This window comes from Somniosus microcephalus, unplaced genomic scaffold (genome assembly GCF_052327205.1).
Source record: "Somniosus microcephalus isolate GS21.2 unplaced genomic scaffold, FLI_Smic_1.0 unresolved_chr3, whole genome shotgun sequence".
Lineage (NCBI taxonomy): Eukaryota > Metazoa > Chordata > Chondrichthyes > Squaliformes > Somniosidae > Somniosus > Somniosus microcephalus.
In genome coordinates this window covers 57,883,231-57,892,648 of record NW_028225181.1, presented here as the reverse complement: position 1 = coordinate 57,892,648, position 9,418 = coordinate 57,883,231, and positions in this window count along the sequence as shown.

Sequence of the window (9,418 nt, the reverse complement as noted above, 5' to 3'; positions counted from 1 at the left end):
TTGTGAAGACAGAACCAAAATATGTATTTAGTTGTCGGCCATTTCTTTGTTCCCCATTATAAATTCCCCCGATTCTGACTGCAAGGGACCTACGCTTGACTTCACCAATCTTTTTCTCTTCACATATCTATAAAAGCTTTTACAGTCAGTTTTTATGTTCTCTGCAAGCTTACTCTCATATTCTATTTTCCCTTTCTTAATTAATCCCTTTGTCCTCCTTTGTTGAATCCTAAACTGCTCCCAATCCTCAGGATTATTGCTTTTGCTGGCCAATTTATATGCCCTCTCCTTGGACCTTATGCTACCCCTAATTTCCCTTGTTAGCCACGGTTGGGTCACCTTTTTTGTTTTATTTTTATGCCAAACTGGGATGAACAAATTCTGTCATTCATCCATTTGGTCTTTGAATGTTTGCCATTGCCGAACCACCGTCAACCCTTTGAGTGCCATTCCCCAATCAATCCTACCCAACTCGCTCCTCAGATCATCATAGTTTCCTTTATTTAAATTGAGGACCCTAGTCTCCGAGTCAACTACTTCATTCTCCATCTTAATGAAGAATTCGATCATATTATGATCGCTCCGACCCAAGGGGCCTCTTACAACAAGATTGCTAATTAATCCTTTCTCGTTACATAATACCCAGTCTAAGATGGCCTGATCTCTGGTTGGTTCCTCGACATATTGGTCCAGGAAACCATCCCATAAACACTCCAGGAATTCCTCCTCCACAGTATTGGTACTAATTTTGTTGGCCCAATCTATATGTAGATTAAAGTCCCCCATGATGACTGCTGTGCCCTTAATGCACGCTTCTTTAATTTCTCGTTTAATGCCATCCCCAACCTCCGCCTTACTGTTTGGAGGTCTATAAACCACTCCCACTAACGTTTATTTCCCCTTAATATTTCTCAATTCTACCCATACAGATTCCACCTCATCAGAGCTAATATCCTTCATTACAATTGTGTTAATCCCTTCCTTAACCAGTAATGCTACCCCACCTCCCTTTCCTTTTTGCCTATCTATCCTGAATATCGAATACCCCTGGATGTTGAGTTCCCAGTCCTAGCCTTCCTTGAGCCACGTTTCCGTAATCCCAACCAAACCGTATTTGTTTACTTCTATTTGCGCAGCCAATTCATCCACCTTATTACAAATGCTCCTCGCATTAAGACACAAAGCCTTCAGGCTTGTTTTTTTTAATGCTCTTAGACCTATTAGAATTAATATTTACTGTGGCCATGTTTGATTTAAACCGTTGATTTCTCTGACTGCCACTTTTGTTTTTCTCCTTCCTATCTTTTGCTTTTATCCTTGTTTCCCTTTCCTCTGTCTCCCTGCTCAGGTTCCCAACCCCCTGCCATTTTAGTTGAAACCCTCCCCCACAGCACTAGCAAACACTCCCCCTAGGACATTGGTTCCAGCCCTGCCCAGGTGCAAACCGTCCGGTTTGAACTGGTCCCACCTCCCCCAGAACCGGTTCCAATGTCCCAGGAACTTGAATCCCTCCCCCTGGCACCATTCCTCTAGCCACGTATTCATCTGAAGTATCCTTCTATTTCTACTCTGACTAGCACGTGGCACTGGTAGCAATCCTGAGATTATTAACTTTGAGGTCCTGTTTTTTAATTTATCTCCTTACTCCCTATACTCCGCTTTGAGGACCTCATCCCGCTTTTTACCTATATCGTTGGTGCCTATATGCAACACGACAACTGGCTGTTCACCCTCCCCTTCCAAGATGTTCTGGAGTCGCTCGGAGACATCCTTGACCCTTGCACCAGGGAGGCAACACACCATCCTGGAGTCTCGTTTGCGGCCGCAGAAACGCCTATCTATTCTCCTTTGAATTGAATCCCCTATTACTATAGCTCTACCCCTCTTTTTCCTCCCATTCTGTGCAGCAGAGCCACCCCTGGTGCCAGGTAGTTGGCTGCTGCTGCCTTCCTCTGATAAGCCATCCCCCCCAACAGTACTCAAAGTGGTGTATCTGTGGCGAGGGGGATGGCCACAGGGGACCCCTGCACTACCTGCCTGCGCCTAGTACTCTGCCTGTTGGTCACCCGTTCCCTTGATTCCTGTCCAACCTCTACCTGCGGTGTGTCCAACTCTGTAAATGTGCTATTCACGTTGTCCTGAGCATCGTGAACGCTCCATTATGTGTCCAGTCGCAGCTCCAGCGCCGCAATGCGGTCTGTCAGTAGCTGCAGCTGGATGCACTTCCAGCACATGTAGTTGTCAGGGACACAGGAAGTGTCCCTGAGTTCCCACATATCGCAGGAGGAGCAGATCACGGGGCCCGGCTTTCCTGCCATGACTTACCCTTTAATTAATTGAATTTAAATTAAATCAATCAATCCCACTAATTACACTACAGTTAACTGGTTTACCAGCAGTCCCTGCTACACCAGAGAGACCTTAGAAACTATAAACCAGAGTTAAAGTTTAAAAAAAAAGAGATATACTCACCAACCAAATACTCACCAACCAATCACTTACCTGCTTCCTGGTGACGTCACACTTTGATTACTTTTTACCTCTCTCCCCTGCTGTTGAATTGGTCGGGCTGCTTCTGACTCACTGCCGCCGGTATAACTGCCGCCGATGCTGTGTTCCCACAAGGCCCGCTCTAGTCGGGCTGCTCCTGACTCACTGCCGCCGGTGTAACTGCCGCCGATGCTGTGTTCCCACAAGGCCCACTCTAGTCGGGCTGCTCCTGACTCACTGCCGCCGGTGTAACTGCCGCCGATGCTGTGTTCTCACAAGGCCCACTCTAGTCGGGCTGCTCCTGACTCACTGCCGCCGGTATAACTGCCGCCGATGCTGTGTTCCCATAAGGCCCGCTCTAGTCGGGCTGCTCCTGACTCACTGCCGCCGGTGTAACTGCCGCCGATGCTGTGTTCTCACAAGGCCCGCTCTAGTCGGGCTGCTCCTGACTCACTGCCGCCGGTGTAACTGCCGCCGATGCTGTGTTCCCACAAGGCCCGCTCTAGTCGGGCTGCTCCTGACTCACTGCCGCCGGTGTAACTGCCGCCGATGCTGTGTTCCCACAAGGCCCACTCTAGTCGGGCTGCTCCTGACTCACTGCCGCCGGTGTAACTGCCGCCGATGCTGTGTTCCCACAAGGCCCACTCTAGTCGGGCTGCTCCTGAGTCACTGCCGCCGGTGTAACTGCCGCCGATGCTGTGTTCCCACAAGGCCCACTCTAGTCGGGCTGCTCCTGACTCACTGCCGCCGGTTTGAACAGCCGCCGATGCTGGGTTCCCACAAGGCCCACTCTAGTCGGGCTGCTCCTGACTCACTGCCGCCGGTGTAACTGCCGCTGATGCTGTGTTCCCACAAGGCCCACTCTAGTCGGCTGCTCCTGACTCACTGCCGCCGGTGTAACTGCCGCCGATGCTGCGTTCCCACAAGGCCCGCTCTAGTCGGGCTGCTCCTGACTCACTGCCGCCGGTTTGAACTGCCGCCGATGCTGTGTCCCCACAAGGCCCGCTCTAGTCGGGCTGCTCCTGACTCACTGCCGCCGGTTTGAACTGCCGCCGAGGTATTCGGGCATTTTGGTGTTCAGAGATAACTGGGCGCCCCTGTACATGAATAACTGAAAGTTAACATGCAGGTAACCAGGTAAAGGTTCCGGGGCCTTACTTATGGCCTCAAAAGGACTCATGTAACTTCCAGCTTTCAGACCTCTCCTGCCCCTTTATATTTGCACTAGACCTCGGTACTCTTCTTATCACTTCCCTATGTTATTCTTAAACAATTTTCCATATCACACTTGTTAAACTACACACCCGTCATGGTTAGTTTTTTGAGGTTGTACCTAGCAGAATAGATGAAGGGCAACCATCAGTGCATGTGTTGAATTTGGATTTTCAGAAGGCATTCCATAAGGTGCTACTCAAGAAGTTTTGAACAAAATTTGGGGTCATGAGAATGGTGGTAATGTACATGCATGGATTGAGGATGGGTTAATGGACAGAAAACAGAGAGTAGGAACACACGGTTTATTTTTGGATTGGCAGGATGTAACTACTGGTGTGCCACAAGGATCAGTGTTTGGGCCTCAGCGATTTCCAATCTACATCAATTATTTGGATGATGGGAACAAATTTACTATATCCAAGTTTGCTGATGATACAAGGTTTAGTGGGAATGTAAGTTGTGAGGGGGCTGTGAGGGGATATACAGAGGCTAAGCGAGTGGGAAGGGACATGGCAAATGGAATATAAAGTGGAGAAATGTGAAGTTATCCAATTTGGCAGGATAATAGAAGAGCATAGTGTATTTTCAATGGTGAGGTATTAGGACATTTTGGTGTTCAGAGATAACTGGGCGCCCCTGTACACGAATCACTGAAAGTTAACATGCAGGTAGAGCAAACAATTCGGAAAGCAAATTATATGTTCGCCATCATTACACGATGATTTGAGTGTAAGTGTAAAGATGTCGCACTGCAATTATATAGGGCCCAGTTTTGGTCTCCATACATAAGGAAGGATATACATGCCATAGAGGGATTGCAACGAAGTATCCTTGGATGAGGAGATTTTCCTATGAGGAAAGTTTGTGTAGACTAGGCCTATATTCTCTCGAGTTTAGAAGAACTGGAGGTGATGTATTTGAAACATGCACAATTCTGACATGACATGACAGGGTTAATGCAGGGAGGATGTTTCCCCTGGCTGGGGAGTCTAGAATCAGGCATCACAATCTTAGAATAAGGGGTCTGCTAGTTAGGACTGAAATGAGTTGAAATTTCTTCACTGAGTGGGTGGTGAATCTTTGGAATTCTCTACCCCACAGGGCTGTGGAGGCTCAGTCGTTGAATATATTTAAGATCGATAGGTTATTGGATATTAAGGGAATCAAAGGATATGGAGATAGTACAGGAGAGTGTATTTGAGGTAGAACATCAGGCATGATCAGGTTGAATGGCAGAGCAGGTTTGACGGGCCGAAAGGCCTATTACCTGCACCTATTTCTTATATTCTTTTGTTTTATTTCTTATTGTGTGAGACCCTGTCTCTTTAATTGTTACACTAGATGCTGCCTCGGCTGTTATTAGAAAATAACCTGCCGGTTATTCCAGTTCTAGTGCATGCCTCAATTATTATAACTGTAGAACTTGTCTCTGTTGTATTCAACAAAGTTTGTTTCTGGGATTGTTAAAGCAGACCCGGCTTCTGTTAGTGTTACAATATCACCTGATTCAGTTATTATTGCACAGTGACTTGTTTCTTATAGTTTTACAGAAGGCCCCAGTTACGTTATTACTGCATTAGACCCGGTCTCTGTGTATATATCATTAGCCCTTGTCTCTGTTTGAATTACACTGGACACTGTCTCTGTTTCTGTTACAATAGATCCTGTGACTGTTTGTATTACGCTATCTCCAGTATCTGTTTGTATTGCACTAGACCCTGTCACTGTTTGTATTACACTAGACCCTGTCTCTGTTTATATTACACTAGACACTCTCTCTGTTTATATTACACTAGACCCTGTCTCTGTTTATATTACACTAGACCCTGTCTCTGTTTATATTACACTACACCCTGTCTCTGCTTACATTACACTAGACCCTCTCTCTGTTTATATTACACTACACCCTGTCTCTGTTTATATTACACTACCCCCTGTCTCTGCTTACATTACTCTAGACCCTGTCTCTGTTCATATTACACTTGACTCTATCTCTGTTATGTTACACTAGACCCTGCGTCTGTTTATAAGCCACTAGACCCTGTCTCTATTTATATTACACGAGACCCTGTCTCTGTTTATATTACACCAAACCCTGTCTCTGTTTATAAGCCACTAGATCCTGTCTCTTTTTATATTACACGAGACCCTGTCTCTATTTATATTACACTAGACCCTGTCTTTATTCCGGTGGAATAGATTTACAGTAATTGGTGGAATGTTTACAGGGGAGTTGAGGGGAAACTTCTTCACCTGGAGGTTTGTGGGGGTCTGGAACTCACTTCCTGAAAGAGTGGTAGAGCCAGAAAATCTATCCACATTTAAAAGGTACTTGGATGCAGACTCGGCATGCTGTAACCAGCAGGGCTATGGACCAAGAGCTGGGACGTGGGATTAGGCTGGATAGCTCTTTGTTGGCCGGCATGGACACAATGGGCCGAAATGACCTCCTTCTCTGCGGTAAATTTCTATGATTCTATGATTAGACACCGAGTTAATGTGTGAATTAGTTTGAGCTGGAATGTACAATCTACTTATTCTGAAACAAGAATCAAGCCACTTTAGACAAGCTGCTACTAAAATGTTTCATGGTCTCAGGTGGAATTTTATATGTACTATTTTAGAGTAATATTGGATAATATCGTTGTCATTAAGCATCCGCACATTAATATCACAAATATCAACTTCAATAGTACATTTAGAAAATTTGTGATTAGTGTAATTTAAATTAAGAGAATCGTGCAATCTTATTGCACAGAAGGAACATTCGGCCCATTGCTCCTGTGTCCGCTCTTTGAAAGAGATATCCTATTAGTCCCACTCTACTGCTTTTCTCCAACGGCCTGCAAATATTTCATTACAACATATTTCCATGTCCCTTTTGATATTTTCTATTGACACTTTCAGGCAGTGCATTCCAGATTAAAACAATTCGCTGGCCAAAAATTCTCATCTTCCCCCCACTGATTTTATTTGCTAAATATATGAAATCTGTGTCCTCTGGATACCGACACTCCTGTCAGTTGAAATTGTACCTCACTATCAGATCGCTCAAACCCCTTCATGCAGAGAAAGCTTGGAAAGGCAGTGGCATTAATTTCTCTATGCTGCCAGAGATTGATTGGTAGATTTTAGTTAGGAAACGATAGCTTGATAGAGTCAATATATTGATCAGTCATGATGTGTTTAAACATTGACATGGCAGTAATAACTGAGAAAGGGTATCGTGTAATTTAAAAAGCAGTATGGTCTACTGCATCAGCATCAGCTACAATGTCTAGTGCAATAGAAACAGACATTCTCTGGTGCAATAATAAAAGAGACAGTGCCTAGTGTAACATAAACAGGCAATGCCGAGTGTACTACAAACAGAGACAGACATTAGTGTAACAGAAACAGAGACAGTGTCTGGTATATTAATAACTGAGAAAGTGACCAATGTAATATAAACAGAGATATGGCCTAGGATAATAGAAACAGAGACAGAGTCTAGTGTAAAATAAAAAGAGACAGGGCCTAGGGTAATATAAACAGGGCCTAGGGTAATATAAGCAGAGACAGGGTCTAGTGTAATATAAAAAGAGACAGGGCCTAGGGTAATATAAGCAGAGACAGGGTCTAGTGTAATATAAGGAGAGACAGGGTCTAGTGTAATATAAACAGGCAATGCCGAGTGTACTACAAACAGAGACAGACATTAGTGTAACAGAAACATAGACAGTGTCTGGTATATTAATAACTGAGAAAGGGCCCAATGTGATATAAACAGAGATATGGCCTAGGGAAATAGAAACAGAGACAGGGTCTAGTGTAATATAAACAGGGACAGGGTCTAGAGTAATATAAACAGGGACAGGGTCTAGTGTAATATAAACAGGGACAGGGTCTAGAGTAATATAAACCGAGGCAGGGTCTAGCGCAATATAAACAGAGACAGGTCTAGGGAAATATAAACAGAGAATGTGCCTAGTGTAATATAAACAGAGACAGGGTCGAGTGAAATAAAAACAGAGATAGGGCCTAGTATAATATAAACAGTGACATGGTCTAGTGTAATATAGGCAAATGCAGGGTCTAGTGTGATATAAACAAAGACAGGGTCTGGTGTAATATATACAGAGACAGCGTGTACTGTAATATAAACAGAGACAGGCTCTAGTGTAATATAAATAGAGACAGGGTCTAGTGAAATATAAGCAGAGACGGGGTCTAGTGTAATATAAACCGGGACAAGATCTAGTTTAATATAATCAGAGATAGGGTCTTATGTAATATGAATTCAGACAGGGTCTAATGTAATATAAATATAGACAGCATCTAGAGTAATATAAACAGAGACATTGCCTATTGTAATATAAAAAGAGACAGGGTCTAGTTTAAAATAAAAGAGACAGTGTCTAGTGTAATATAAACAGAGACTGGATCTAGTGTAATATAAACATAGACAGGATCTAGTTTAATATAAAGAGAGACAACTCGCTTATACCGCCAAAAACTGGAGGGTTGCACCTCAACAGACTTGGATCAATGTCCTCATGGCTTGAGGGTGGGCGATCATTGCTAGTGCTGTTGGGGAGGATTTAACGAGCTTGGCAGGTGGATAGCAACCTGGGAGTATTTTCAGAAGGGCAAGAAGCAACCCTGCAATTCAACAAATTAGTAAGCGAATTTGTAAGGCAGAGGAAAGAAAGACTATTAAATAGACAAGAAATGAGTTTGGCAGTGCTAAATGACATATACGTCAAAGCAAGGAGTCAAGGGAATAAAGCAGATGAGCTGAGCGCACATACATGCACGTGGGAGTTTGATATTACAGGTGTTACTGAGACATGGCTGAACGAAGGACAGGAATGGCAACTCAACATTCCTCGTTACTGGGATTTCTGATGAGATGGAGAGGTGGATAAAAAAGAGGCGGACGCAATATTGATTAAAGAATCAATTACAGCTGTGAGGCGGGATGATATCTTAGAAGGATCATCAAGTGAGTCCTTATATATTGAACTGAAAAACAAAAAAAGAGGCAATCGCAGTGCTGGTAAGAAGGAGTTAGAAGAGGAAATATGTCGGAAAATTTCTGAAACTTGCAGAAATAGGACAATAATAGAAGGGGATTTCAACTTCCCTAATAATAACTGGGATAAAAGTACTTTGACAGGTATAGAGGGAGCAGAATTCTTAAAATGTATTCAGGAGGTAATTTTTACCTAGTACATAGCAAGCCCAACAAGAGAGGTGGCGGTTTTGGATCTAGTTTTAGGGAACAAATCTTGGCAGGTGGAAAGGTTATCAATGGGAGTGCATATTTCTGGTGGTGATCATAACTCAGTTATATTTAGGGCAGTTTATAAAAAGGCTAAGGACAGACCAGGAATTAAATTTCTCAATTGGGGACAAGATAAGTTTACTAAGCTGAGAGGTGATTTAGCCAAGGTGGACTGGAGACAGAAACCTGATGGTAAATTATTATCAGAGCAGTGGGAGGCATTCAAGGAGGTGATAGTGAGGATTCTGCGCAAGTATGTTCTCTTAAAGTAAATGTGAGGGACTAACAAATCTAGAGCACCCTGGATGTCAAGGGGCCTACAGGATAGGATAAAGATTAAAAAAATGAAGATTATGACAGATATCGAGAACGCAATATTGCAGAAAGCCTAGTGGATATAAAAAGTGCAGAAGTGACGTTCAAAAGGAATTTAGAAAAGCAAACAGG